The sequence below is a fragment of the Suricata suricatta genome, chromosome 1, assembly GCF_006229205.1.
Source record: "Suricata suricatta isolate VVHF042 chromosome 1, meerkat_22Aug2017_6uvM2_HiC, whole genome shotgun sequence".
NCBI classification, from domain to species: Eukaryota; Metazoa; Chordata; class Mammalia; order Carnivora; family Herpestidae; genus Suricata; species Suricata suricatta.
In genome coordinates this window covers 78,734,997-78,747,811 of record NC_043700.1, presented here as the reverse complement: position 1 = coordinate 78,747,811, position 12,815 = coordinate 78,734,997, and positions in this window count along the sequence as shown.

The following is a 12,815-nucleotide window of genomic DNA, read 5'->3' as shown; positions in this document are numbered from 1 at the left end:
CATGACATATCATAGTGAAAAACAGGAAAACAGGAGAGACCTAATGGAGAACCAGGGGGAGCGGAGGAGGGAGAGAGAGTTGGGGAGAGAGAGGGATACAAAACTTGAGAGACTATTGAATGCTGAGAATGAACTGAGAGTTGAAGGGGAAGGGGGACGGGGGAAAAGAGGTGGTGGTGATGGTGGAGGGCACTTGAGGGGAAGAGCACTGGGTGCTGTATGGAAAACAATTTGACAATAAAATATTATGGAAAAAGATAATAATAAAACATATTTAACAATACAGACTCACTAAAGTAGTATACCAGTATACTAAGTATAAATGTTAAAATGTACTCTTGTGTCAGTAATGTAGTGCTTTTTAAAACAATTTACTTTGTCTTTATCTCTTTTATTCTGAACTTTTGTGTAGGCCTTAAATGTACATGAAATGTTGAAAGAGAAGTGAATGTATATAATTTATCATTAATAGATACATATTTATAATCAAGATTTCACTGGGGAAAAAAAAGGCATATGGTTAAAAGAATATGAAAACTACCATCCTAATCCAAGGTTTTTCAATGTGTGGTCTTTAAAATTACTCCATAATTTACCTAGTGATCTATAGGTGGTTTGGTAATTCTGGGGGAAAAGTTATTTTCATTTGTATAAATTTCACAATGATTAGATACAATATTACCTATGAATCCCACAGAATTCTTTTAGGTTCTTACAAGTCAAGAAATGTGCATATACACTATAAAGATTACTCTGATTAGCCACCATAACTAGCATTCAGTGAACAGGCTGCCATTCATCTCAACGAACATGTTTTCACAACACCTGTGCACTTATTACTTACATTTGTTATTATTGGGTTTTTATTGTTTCTATTGCATTTTATTTCTTTTTTTTTTTAATGCTTATTTATGTATTTTGAGACAGAGCTCATGAGTTGGGCAGGGCCAGAGAGAGAGAGGGGAAGAGAGAGAATCCCAAGCAGGCTGCATGCTGTCAGTACAGAGTCTGACTTAGAGCTTGAACACATGAACTGTGAGATCATGACCTGAGCCAAAATCAAGAGTCACATGTGTAACTGACTGAGTGATCCAGGCGCCCTGCTACTGCACTTATTACTATTGTCTAATGTCAAGTTGCTAAGCCCCAAGAGTAGAGAATATGTTTTAGAGTTGCTTTATTGAAGCAGAGTAGTACTAAAGAAAATATTAATCTAAATATTACAACTTAGAACAATATCAATTTATGTAATAAATATGACTCTAGAGAAAATACAAAATAGGCTGTGACAATTGCATCAACCAACAAAATTGGTTATTTTGCATAAGCTTTGATACTGAATTTTATTAGACCTGTGATCATTTCCTTCTGGTCCCCACAGTAGTTTGATTTATAAACATTATCAAGGTTTCTACTTCATTTCTAAACAAAGTACAATGGCCTCTTTTGTAAGCCAACTGCATTTTTCCAGAGCAATTACAAATATTTCTAAAGAAAAATTTCATGATATTTATTACCAAAGGGGGGAAGATACAAAACTACAGAAAGATTATTCATTATTGCATACCTCCTAGTAAAAATATAGGAATCATATTGTTGACAAGTCTCTAAAGTTAATGAAAAATACGGTGCTAAAAAGAAAACAGAGCACATCTGTCTTAGCTCAGGTTTGCTATAACAGAATACTATAGACTGGTGGCTTAAACAACAAACATTTATTTCTCACAGTTCTGGAGACTGGAAGTACAAGATCAGGGTGCCAGCATGGTCAGATTCTTGGTGAAGGCCCTCTTCCTCGTTTATAGGAATGAGCTATCTTCTCATTTTATCTTCATATCACAAAAAGAAAGAGCAAAAGCTCTAATCTCTCATTGTTCTTAAAAGGACACTAATCCTATCATGGGAGCTCCTGCCTGATGACCTTTCTAAACCTAATCACCTCCAAAAGGCCTTACATCCAAATACCATCACAATGAAGGTTAGGATTTCAACACATGAATTTGAGGGAACACAAGCAGTCTATAACAACATCATTGGCAAAATTCCTTTAATCAAGTGAACTTGTATGTCACCTAACATTAATGACACAAAATGTAAACTTACAAATATGTTTGTATCCTATCAGATAGTTCACCTTGCATTTGGATGAAATCGTTGATGTAGTATGAATAAGTTCTTAATATGCACAGTAGATAGATGAAAGAAAAATAATGAATATCTATAACTTTTAGCACTGAAATTTCATACCACATGATAAAAGACCTTTTTAAAAATTATAGCTCCAATATTTTTGAATCATGATGTAGCCTAGAAATGCTGTGTTGGGATAAGTACTTACGTAGTACTCATGAGATGTGCAGCAAGAAAGAGTGTTATTAGGTTTTGCACCAAAATGCCAAACACCTTGCTTTATTAATACAAAAATGATGAATAAATAATTTGTGTTTGATTCAGTGTTGCAACAGCAATAATTTTGAACATAAGCAGGTCAACGTTCTTTACTTACAATCAAACAAATTTCTGGATGATTTAAATAAAAATAAATGTTGAATTGTAACAAGAATTTACAGAATGGATGGCAGGCCAGAGAAATAGACTTGGAAAGGGCAGGAATGAAATTAGCTCGAGACTAAGGAGCAGGAAGCAATTGTGGTATGTTAGCACCAGAACGATGGAACCTGCCAGTGGTATGGCACAGAAAGCCAACCATTTAATTCCCTTTTTTCCTCTATGTAGGATCCAAACACTCCACCATGAACAGAAAGGACAAAGCTCCTGGGGAGAGACCCACCAGATTATAGATTGTAGACAAAGCATAACCAATGTCCAATACACAGAGACTCTGAGAACTTTATTTTCAGCATGATACATAAAGAAATGGTCAGCAAGGGCAAGAGACCCTTCTCTTCATGAAAGGTTGGGCATAAGAAGTAAGGTCTTACATTTTATTTTACTTTATTTTATTTTATTTTTGAGAGAGGTAGAGTGTACTTTGGAGCAGGGGAGGGGCAGAGGGAGAGGAAGAGAGAATCTTAAGTAGGCTCCTCGCCCCATGCCGGTCTCCATGTCATGACTGTGAGATCATGATTTAAGCAGAAATCAAGAGTCAGATGCTTAACTGACTGAGTCACCCAGTGTTAAGCTTTAAATGAGGGATCCCAGTTCTGTAAAAGAGACCATTTCTATGATTTCAAACTATTTCCTCAATTGACATGTTTTAGGGACTTATCTAGTATTTTTCAAACAGTTGAACCTCTTACATCAGGACCAAAATATTGCTATTGATTGTTAAAGATAAGATACCAATGTTTCTTAAGAAAATCAAACTGTGATGCAAATGGCTTATCTCCAAGAGTTTAACTTTTAAAAGTTGATGATATTCTTCATACCTATAGGCAGAAATTGATGACATATTTTATATGTTATAAAGTGCACTTTATTACCTTGTATAAATTCTGAAACAGAACAAAGTTAAATGAATCTCCAGAATGAATTTAGAGGGTCATTGGCCTCTAACTCCCAAAATAAAACATTAACTAGATCTTCCAGCTTTGGTGTGTGATCTGCTTATAATTTTACATCTGGTGCTGTTGCTTAATGTTGTCTCAATATGAAAAAAATCTGTAAAATCACTAGATATACATTTGGTCTGAATATTTGCAACTATTGGCTAATTTACCAAATCCCTGCAAGTTGGGATTTTCTGAAGAAATAAAGAAGGAAAGATTGTAGAACCTGATCAGTAGTTCAAACTATCTATCCATCACCAGATGGAACCAGATGCTGTTATTCTAGGGAAAATTAAAGCAATATGATCTTGCTGAGATTGGTGATAAATTTAGAAGTTCTCTGTTTTATCTGAATTTATCTAATTTTCAATTTTTTAATGTAACTTTTTTAAGGTTTTAAATCACCCAAAATTTGTGGGCCTCACCTTCTCATGTTGAATGTTCCCTAAGTCCACACAGATCACAGATGCCACATTTTGAGAAGTATCCCACTAGGAGCTGCCTCAACTATACCTAAAACTCTTGAGCAATGATTAAATCAGAACATGCAATGGACAGATTTTAATGTGGATCAGGAGCATGAACACATTTCATAAGAACTTAGGCATTATAAACTCTTTTTGGAAATCTGTACTAGAAAATAATGAACAATAAACACATTAAGAACTTGGGCATTCCAAGCTCTCTTTTTTGGAAATCTATACTATAAAATAAGTTATTTGTCAGAAAATAGGTAGTCTTTTAAAACATGAATTATAATGATTATTTGTCTGTTATAATGAGAAGCAGTATGGTGTAACAGAAAGTATACAGAATTTGGGGGCTGAGTTGCTTTATTCTTGATTTCCTACCAAGTGAATATTTGCTGTTGAATAAGCTACTGCCCTTAATATCTCTAAACCTCACATTTTTTCTGCAAAATGGAAACAATAATAGTACCTTTGTGATACCACATGAAATTTAAAAAAGTAGCACTATGTGCATGGTAAAGTATTTTAAAAATTGCAGACTTTTCCACATAATTTCTCAAGTTTTCGCTGTACTTAGCCTAGAGAAATAAGACTAAAAATATGTTTTAATCTTCTAAAAAGACTAACCTTTTATCTCACCCTCTGGGGTTAAAATTAAGAGAGATAGGCATCATCAGAAATGATAATGTCAAGTAGATGTAATTCATCATCTTTTTCATATTTCAAGTGTCAAAACTAATCTCTTCTTGGCACCAATCCTAATATCAGCCAGAAATGGTAATGTTAGAACCACCATTACACTTTTCATCATAGTGAGTGCTGTATTTTTAATATTGCCTTCATTTCAAATTCTTATTATATTATTGTGAATTACCACCAACAGCATTTAGATCTGCATGAAATAGGGGTAAATACATTTCCCCACTATTTGATTAAAGGCAAAATATGAGACCTTGAGTCCTTTATAAATAGATAATAAAGGTCTTTTCAGAGCTTGAAAATATTACCCATGTTGAATGAGGTAAAGTACAGCTCTCTAATACTAATAATCCTTCTAGACTTTTTGTCCATCAGCAGAGATCTTAATTGAAAAAGCTAACGTGTATATAAGATAAGCTTACAAAAATAAATCATGACTGGACAAGAGTACATATTAAGAAAAATGAATTATGAGTATCACAATGAACTTCAATAACCAAGAATAGCAGTTACTGCATAATTTTTCTCTAATCAACAAATGTACCTCAGCATATTGGATATTCACGTCAAAATCCGAAACCAAACAAATTCATGAAAGAACTTACAAATTCAATCCAAAAATCAACTCCCCAATAATATAAGTATGGGCCCCGGGCCATTATCTCATACCTTCAATGTGCCCTTATAAGTATTGCCTGCTGTATGTTTACCTTCAATATATCATTTGAGGCAGTTGCAGAAAATTATCACCCAGCATATCTCCCTTTATTTCTTTTAGTAATAAACTCTACAACGTTTCTACTTGGCATGTGTCCACTCAGATAGCAGCTAAACTTCCAGCCTTCTTGAAGCAAGGTGTGGCTAGTGACAGTACTAACTGATGAGATAGGAGCAGAAATGATGAATGCAACATCCAGGTCATCTCCTAAGAGTCAATGCTGCTTCCCCTGAACTTCCCCTTTACCCTTTTGCATTTCCTTAGAAAGTGAAAATGGCTGGGATGATGTTGAAAGTCATGGGGTGAAAAAGTTAGAACTTTCCTATTAGCAATAGGCCCCTCACCACTGGACTCTTCACATTAGAAAGTAATAAATTTCTCTCTTAATTGAGTTAGTGTATTTTGATGTCCCTTAGTTGTAGCAGGGTGGCCTGTGTCCTAATAACCCACCCCATCATCAGCTGCGTTAGTATTTTTCCTAAACTTTGTCCAGTCCTTAAATAATCCCTTTTCAGATGCACTTCAAATTATTCAGTTGTAAGCTTGACCTTAAGTGTCATAAAACTACATCAGCAATTAAATGTTCAATAGTTTCTGGCCCTAACGAAATGCAAGATCCTAAGGAAAGGGGAAGGAATAGGGCCCTGAGATATGGAACAGGACGTTTGAGCAGATATAGATGAAGCTGATGATTCTGAATCCACAACTCTCTGAATATCCTTTGTAGAATTCAAGCAACTCTTTTCCCTCAAGCATACTCTCCCCACACTCCTTCTAAGGGAACTAGCTTAATCTTCAGTAAAAAACATTCAATGACTAGCCAGGGAGAGTTGCCTCACAAACTAACATCTATTATTGGGATCCACCTAACCACTGTTCATTAACTCTGTACCCTAACAAGACTTAAAGCCCAGTCCAGATGGAGTAATATAAGGCCAGCTCCAAAGGAGATGATCTATACACCAAAAGAGAAACAACGCATATTGGCAGGGCTAAGGAGCACATACAGAAGTAAAATCTAAGAGTATAGACCTATAATTCAACATAAAGTTTGATCTAGCTGAATTCATTCAGTGAATGATTCTGTTTACTTGGGACACACAAATAATGTATTAGGCCATTAACATGGCTGTTGCATTGATAGTTTGCTAAGTTGGCTAACTAAAGTTAGATCCCAAAGTTATCCACATCAGGGGTCAATAAATAATGGTCCATCAGTCAAATCTGGTCTTCAATCTGTTCATGTAAATAAAGTATTATAGTAATACAGCTAAACTTATTTATTTCCATATTGTTTATGATTGCTTTTGAGCTATAAATGACAGATCTGAGTAGCTGCAATAGAGGCCGTATGGTCCTCATAGGCTTAACATGTTTACTATCTACTCCTTTACTAAAAGTTTTCTCACCCCTGATCTACATCACCAAGGTCAAAATGTGGAAATGTTCAAAAGTTGCTGGAGAGGAAGGCCTTCTGAGGGGAAATGGGAGGTGGGAATGGATCCATTATATGCAACTGGCTCACCATCACAACCATATGTCAGGAGAATGCCCCCAAAATACTTCCTTTACCCAGGCATTGATGAGAAGAGCATTAGCGAATGTAAAAGCTCTATGGTGGCTGTCTTTTGCAAGCTAGAAATAACAATGGAGAGTGCTACATTAAAATTTAGTTTCCTGATCTCAGTGGAAATAACACAATCCCAGAAGGGTAGGAACCAGGTGTTGGCATATCAGCAATAAGGTGCATGAAATTAAACAATAAGCCTCTGAGGAAAATGCAGCTTAACTGTTTTGACCCACAAGGATTTGTGGGATAACGAATTTGATCATGGAATCATCAATGATCCCTGGAAATAAAACAGACAGGCTGCCCATTAAGGTATCTTTACTCATATATTAGCAGAAATATTCTAACTTTGGTCATCAGATCTTAAGTCAAATAACTATAGGAGGAATTTATCTTACCCAACTAGAGTTAGGCCAGTTCACAAACCAAGAAGCCCTTGTCTGAGGCCAGAAGCTGGGATCTTTGAGGAATATAGAATATAGGCCATGCAGCACAGTCAGAGGCCCGTATTCTAAATCTTACCCTAATCTTTCCCACAGGGATCTGGGGTCGTTTTACCACATTGACTGTGCCCTATGGAAAGGAAAATACTTAGAACTGCTGAGGTTTATTAGAGTCTAGCTACAATCTGTTGCTAATCCCAATTCCTGAAACACCATGGTCTAGAGTGGGTGCTTAGGAATCTTGGACCAAGTTCATCCAACAGTTAGCCAGTAGGTCTAGTGGGGACAGTGAGATGAGAGTATTTATTCCCCTAACTCCTTCCCTGCAATGCAATCATAGGCTGACTGGGGTTCACAGCTCTGGAATCCACACATTTCTTCTAAGTTCTATTAAACTCTTTTTCTTCTTGTACATTTAGGCCTAAGTGTGGTTAAGGGCATGCTGCTGCTATGACTTCTAGCATAGCATGGTAACTCTAGTCTTCATAAACTATGTTCACATAAGTTTTTTAAAAGTTCCAAATTAAATTCTCATTTTATTGTCATAATACTCTATAATAAAACCCACAAAGCCTCAACAGCATTAAAAATAAGCATTTATGCCTCATGTCTAGTGTCAGCTGGATAGTCAGTCAGGCAATGCTTGGTCAGACCCACTGATACATCTAGCAGCTGGCCGACAGCTGATCTAAACTAGCCTCAGATCCACTCCTCATGCTTCTCAACCTCAGGAGGTTACCCTGATATGCTTTTGTATTATTAGTAAAAGCACAAAAAAGGAAGCCCCACTGAATAAATCTATTCCAAACTTCCGCTTGTATTCTTTCTAATATTGCACCTGCCAAAGCAAGCCCCCTGCTAAACCCAGTGCCAAGATGGAGGGTGGTGGGTATAGCAGATTAGATATCAAAGAGGATAAGAGGAGGAGGGTGACTAATTCAGACACTTACTGCAAATCACTACACTAATCAGATTATTCAACTTGAATGTGCATCTTTTCCTTATAGGATTCTGTCATTTAAAGAGGTTAAGAAGGTGTTTGAGTGTGCCCGCTAACAAATCAAAGCTGGAAAATAAACTCAGACAGTGTAACTATAGCATCTACATTAACCATTATCTTGCTGTGGGCACTAATACAGACAGGAATAGCTCCTGCCAAAGAACAAAGGCAAGCAGGAAAATGCGAACCAACTTTCAGAAGTAAAGGCTCTGCACCACTGCTCAGGTCTAGATAGGTGGGCATGGGACCAAGAAAACATAAAATGTGGTATTATCCAGATAAGTGTAGGAACAAGAAATTAATAAAGCAGAATTATGAAAATCGTCTACAAGTTAGAATCTAAGATACTAAACTATGAGCAATGTGGGGAAGCCCCAGAATTTGCCTGTACTGGCTTTAGTTAAATAGAATGGTTTCAATCAATCTAAAGGTACATATTCATGTTGGACAAGAGGCAATGACAGAATTTATAAACATAAAGACATTACAAAGGGTTTAGAAATTCATTTAGAATATTGCCAAGCCCCCTGGTGGCTCTGTCAATGGAACATCCAGCTCTTGATTTCAGCTCAGGTCACTATCTCACAGTTTGTGAGTTCGAGCCCCGCATTGGGCTTTGTTTGGGATTCTCTGTCTCCCTCTGTCTTTACCCCCTCCCCCACTCACACACTCTCTCTAATTTAAAAAAAAAAATTTTAATGTTTTTTATTTTAATTTTTGATAGATAGAGAGAGAGACAACAGCAGGGGAGGGGCAGAGAGAGAGACACAGAATCCGAAGACAGACTCCAGGCTCTGAGCTAGCTGTCAGCACAGAGCCTGATGAGGAGTTCGAACCCCTGAACCGTGAGATCATGACCTGAGCTGAAGCTGGACACTTAACTGACTTAGCCACCCATGCGCCCCATACACTCTCTCTCTTAAAATAAATAGACTTTAAATACATATATATTTAATATAAATTTTTTAAACTTTAAATATATATATATATATTGGCCAAACATTCTGCCAATCATCGCAAATCATTGCACCTATAGTTCCTAGCTCACTTCATCATTCTTCTTCTATTTCCCTCTTTGACACTTCAGTTCTGTGTCATGCTCACCTCTCCTCTCCTTGATTTCCTTCCTTATCCTCCTCTCATCTATTAGTATTAAGTACACAACCAAAGTGAAGTAATAGGTGTGCCCTAGTACTTATTTATGTGCCCTTTTTTCTCCAGTAAATACTTTGCATTTCAGAAGCTTTTCTCTTTGGCTGCCCCCCCTTTCAACAAGTTCTTCTCTTTCATTTTATCATTAAACTGGAGGACTAGTTCAAGATTTGTTAACTGCTAATGTCAAAATGAAGCAAGAAAACTCAGAAGCCCAGTTGAACATGAGGAAGCCATAGCTTGCAGAGCAAATCATTGCCTTATTCCATTGAAAATTGTTATTTAAATGCTATTTCCCAATTCCATTATAGTGAATTGGGGAAAACTGCCTATATTTGGGCCAGTGTGTAAAAGGGAAAACAAAACCCTCTTTCTACCACACTAGGTCAGATGTGGTAGCAAGTGGGGATGAGGCAGGAGAGAATGTGAGTGAAGGAATGGTACCACTTACAATTGAAAGATATATGGTAGCATTTTGGAGACACACAAAGACTTCTAAATTTCCTTTCATCATCAGAATCACACACTTCTGCAAACATAACAGGACGTAATTTTCTTCAACTTCTCATTCATATTTGACTTTTAACAGGATGTCAGGTACAGACCACAATGACATGTTATCTTTAATGATATAATAAGATTTAAGCCCAGTAGAATGCCTACACAATGACTCAATCTCCATATGAAAGCTCTGCTATAAAAATTCTATATTCTACGAATATAATAGTGTGCATTTGCATTTCACAGTCAGTGTAGAACACAGGTAGACATGTACACAAGTAGAACAAAAAATAACAGCAGCAATTAAAAAAAACAGTAAAAGTGTTGCCAACCACTAAACTTTTCTAGACAGAAATAACCTCCATTAACTAATAATCTCTGAACCTGCAAGGCTAGGGTTAGAAGAAAGTTCTTGGTGTAAGGATGGGCAGCTGACCCTCACACCCCACCTCTTTCTCCCTGGAATATCCATTGGAATTTTCTTAATCCCAATGCCACTGACATATTGGCCTGGAATAGAGAATACTGTTGCTCCCCATTTAATGTTCCAGCCAATACTCAACTGAAATCACACTGGAACAGTTGAATAAAAATTTTACAAAAGTTGAGGATTGCAAAAGGGAAATCCACTCAGAAAGTAACATTAAACTAGGTATATATGTAATGGCTATAATATTTTAAAAATAATATAATCATGTATTCTTAATTCCCTATGGCTCTCGGGGCATTAAATTAAGGGCTTGCACTGTTTTAGAGGAAGAGTCCAAAATACCTAGAAAAAAAGAATTGCTTATAGTTGAGTGTTAACATTTGTTAAGGCCATAGTGAGAAGTAATCTTGAAAGTCTGGTTTTCTTGAGCAAGTGTATACAAACACACACACATATACCCACACTTGTACACACACACACACACACCCCTTAATTTCCAAAAGATTTTCTCTACATAATCAGAAAGCAACATTTGGAAGGTTTTCTACATAGCAGATAATCACGCAGAACAGCCAAGCTTTGTACTAAGGAAAACTCCCACTCATACTAAGCCTGCCTTTGAGGAAGACAAAGAAAAGAGAGGGGAATGCAGAATAAAAAGTTTCAAAAAGGCTCCTGACCCTTTCTCTACCACTGGGGCCAAACCTGCCCCTGCAGAGATAGTCCTTAGGTGAAGGGAGGTGGCTGAAAATGCAGATGAGTGATGGGACCTCTTCGAGCCAGAGGCATCTTCGCTTCCCCTGCTATGAAAGCCTGTCAGAGAGACCCATTGTCTTATGGTACAGCTTCCATCTTGACTTCTCTACAGTGTTGAAATGGGTGAGGGAAATGACTGTAAAGGCCCTTTATTCCTAACGGTGGGTACACGATGCAGAAGTTTCCACACCCTTGAGGAAGAGGAAAAATCACTGGATGCTAACTGGCACACTGGCTGTGGGAGGAGTGGGTGGAGGGTACTCCTTTTTTGAAAAATAAAGTAGCCCTAGAGCAGATGACCAGGGAAAATGCCCAGAGATTAAACAGCACTCCTGACTATGCTTCAGAGGGTCAACCACATTAAGAGGACAAGTGAGGAGGCTCTGTAAGCATGAAAGAAGTACTGACCTTGATAATGACTAGAAAACACTCTGGGTACCCCAGACAGAAACACACAGCAGAGGAATCAGCCTTCTGCCTCACTGGCCTGAGGATACCCAAGCTGCCTATCTTGGGAAGCAGAAGGGGAATAATGCTTTTGCTAGAACGGAAGCAAACTTTATAAAATGTTTGAACTTTGAATCAAGTGAATATTCACCAAAAAGAGGCTGTTGTAAAATAGAAGATATTGGAAATAACATTAAAGCAATTTAAACTTCTTAATCTTCATCTTGTAATAGTAGTAGTAGTAGTAGTAGAAGAAGATGAAGATGAAGAAGAAGAAGAAGAAGAAGCAGAAGCAGAAGCAGAAAGAAGAAGGAGATATTTGGTGACCCTTGGTGGCAGATGCAAGAGGTTTGCTGCTTCCACCATTAGCAGCAATAAGGGCTGAAGAGAAGTCGAGATCAGATACAGGAAACAAACTCCATTTGATACACCCTATTTGTGACCGTTAAATCTTTACCCAGTGACACAGTGAACATAACTGAACACAGTTTACACACTCCAGAAAGTGTGGTAATCTCCGAGCATGACACGTAGCACTTGCTGCCCCAGCCTCCTGTTGACCACTGTCTAACACAATGGTTAAGAGCATTGGTTTCAGAGTCTGGCAGACCTGGGTTCAAACTCTGGCTATACCACTTATCAGCTGATATGATTCCTCTTGACCTTAACTCACCCAACCATCAGAGTCTTTATCTTTAAAACGAAGAAGATAATTAGGCTTGTTTTACCAGATAATTAGGCTTGTCTTACCAGAATTGTGAGGAGTCAGAGGAATCTATATGTAAAGAGTTTAATAGGATGTGCGATATGCAGTAAGAGGTCATCGTGTGTGCGTGTGTGTGTGTGTGTGCGCGCGCACGCGCACGCATGTGCACACATTTCCCACAAAAATGTGCTAAAATGTTGCAAAATTGTGCAGGATTTATGTAATCTTGCATTAATGGCTTTAACAGTTTCATGCTTTCTAGAAGGTGAACTGCTTTTAGTCTGGCAATTTGTCAGATACAGTAGTTTCCCCTTATCCATGGTTTCAGTTAACCATGGAAAGGAAGGAAGGAAGGAAGGAAGGAAGGAAGGAAGGAAGGAAGGAAGGAAGGAAGGAAGGAAGGAAGGAAGGAAG